Source organism: Hyla sarda, unplaced genomic scaffold (genome assembly GCF_029499605.1).
Source record: "Hyla sarda isolate aHylSar1 unplaced genomic scaffold, aHylSar1.hap1 scaffold_2205, whole genome shotgun sequence".
NCBI classification, from domain to species: Eukaryota; Metazoa; Chordata; class Amphibia; order Anura; family Hylidae; genus Hyla; species Hyla sarda.
In genome coordinates, this window is record NW_026608879.1 from 47,489 (window position 1) to 49,794 (window position 2,306).

At 46.4% G+C, this 2,306-nt stretch overlaps 1 non-coding gene across 1 annotated transcript; it reads right to left on the minus strand.

The window, feature by feature from the left end:
• Window positions 1-253: 253 nt before the first annotated feature.
• Window positions 254-444, minus strand: LOC130320629 (U2 spliceosomal RNA). Its single transcript, XR_008866499.1, has one exon. It is a non-coding gene; the product is annotated as a U2 spliceosomal RNA (small nuclear RNA).
• Between the last annotated feature and the right edge of the window lie 1,862 nt (window positions 445-2,306).

Below are 2,306 nucleotides of genomic sequence, written 5' to 3' on the forward strand. Positions count from 1 at the left end.
TACCGGCACAGGTGTGCTGGCTACTCAAATGATCCAATTAAGGAGGCCATTTAGTCAGCAGCAGCAGAAGTCCTGTGCCTGGACGCTCCAACAGCGGCCAGACACAAGCAGAAGCAGAAGCAGCAGAAGCAGCAGCAGCACCACCTTTTGTTTTTTGGCTGCAGCAGCAGCAAGGCCCACAGGGCTGGCTAGCTGGCTAGCCAGCAAGCAGGTAGCAATGAAAGTAGGAATCTTTCTTTTTAACCCTGTAAGGGGGTGGTGCACTGTACCCGAAGATACTGCCATATCGGGTCAATGCATAGGGCGACGGAAGCAAGCTTCGAAATCGGCCCCCGTTCTCAAAAATCCATTTAATATATGGTCCCCAGATAGGGGACGTATCAGATATTAAACTGATAAGAACAGATACTACACTTGATCTTAGCCAAAAGGCCGAGAAGCGATAACCGTGAAAGGGGCGGGCCCAACAAGGTGCCCTTCATGGGCACTATCACTGCTTGCTGTCAGGGAGGCTGCCAGACAATTTTCCATGCACACTCTGGGCTGGGGGGCAGTCAACCACCAGTACACACAGCAGAACCTAAACCCATACCATTATTGCTAAGCAGCAAGACAGGGGCCCATTGCACTCCCACGGGGCCTTTTTAAATGCAATCCATAACCCGGATTTGCCAGGAACCCTTCTTACTCCTCCTACTTGCATGTGACACTGGGCTTAGGATCTGCATAGGAAACACACACACAAGCACACACCTACCTTTGTTGCCTGCAGATGCCTCCTTGGCTGTCCCCAAACGGTATCAAACCAACACCCACGGGAAGCTGTAAGCATAGAGGACATGCCTGCACCCCATTGGACTTACCTGTGTGGGTTAAACCCGGGTTATTTGACAACCTATGGCGGTGATGGTTCTGCTCAGGCAGAGCAGTGCTGATGCTCCTCATAAAGCTGTCGCTGCTGTGAAGGTTCTAGGTGACATCACAAATCCCTATGGTTACATACACAACAAAGCTGGGTTGTTGTTGTTTACACTCTGCAAGGCCTGTGGAAGTGAGTGACATCATAGCACTGTAGTTCTGAGGGTTCTAGATGGATGCAACAATCTCCTGTTGCTTCTATGAAGGCCATAATAGACGACATCACCAAACAGCTCCATAGTCACATACACAGCAAAGGAGAGATGTTGTTTACACCTAGTGATGTCAGTGGTATTGAGTGACATCACAGCACAGTGCTAAGGCTCCTGGGCCTGGACACAGCAGCGGCTGCAATATCTCAACGGAGAATACGTTTATATATATGTGTGTGTGTGCGCGTATATATATATATATATATATATATATATATATATATTTCTCCGCCGAAATCACTTTTAAACCCATTTCCACCTTTTTTTCCCTTCTCTTCCTCTTACTTTTTTTTCACGTTTTTTTACGTTTTTCTCCTTTTCGCCTCTTTTCTGGGCGTATTATTCTTCTTTTTCTTCTTTTTTTTCGTCTAATGCATACCCCATCAGTGCAGCAATGCTTATTCAATACCGCCAGCAGATGGAGACACTGGGGGATAATTTTCTAAGGATTTATACTGATTTTTCCTGTCTGAATTTGTCGCACAGAAAGTTGCAGGCCAAATATGTGTGACATTTCTGCGACTTTAGCTTCTAGAGCATTTTTACAACATTATACATAGGTGCTGAATACATAAAAAGCGACTGTTCAGCGACAGACAAGTCGCATCGGCTGAAAGTAGGCCAGAATGTCAGTCCATGTTGGAGCAGGTTTAGATACAGTCTAAAGTATAGATCTCAAAGTCTGTGCACAGAATTTAGCAAGGGCCTCGCACCTTCTGATGCATCAGGTAGGTGCACAATAGCATAGCCTAACCCTCTGTACTTTGGTCTATATTGATGCGGGACATAGACAGCCAGCTGATGACCAATCCATTAGTGCAATGGATGGCTGGAAGCATTTGTCTTTGCCTTTGCAATACCACAGAAGCAATGCATGGTCAATGTACAGCAATGACACACCTGTGTGAACAGCCAGGAGACCCCCCCCCCCCCCCCATGTTATGTTACATAGTTACATAGTTAGTACGGTCGAAAAAAGACATATGTCCATCAAGTTCAACCAGGGAATTAAGGGGTAGGGGTGTGGCGCGATATTGGGGAAGGGATGAGATTTTATATTTCTTCATAAGCATTAATCTTATTTTGTCAATTAGGAACATTCAGCACCCACCCGCTATCAAGGCAGCTGCCTATCATGTCATGCCCTACCTGCACAGGTGTGCTGGCTACTCAAAT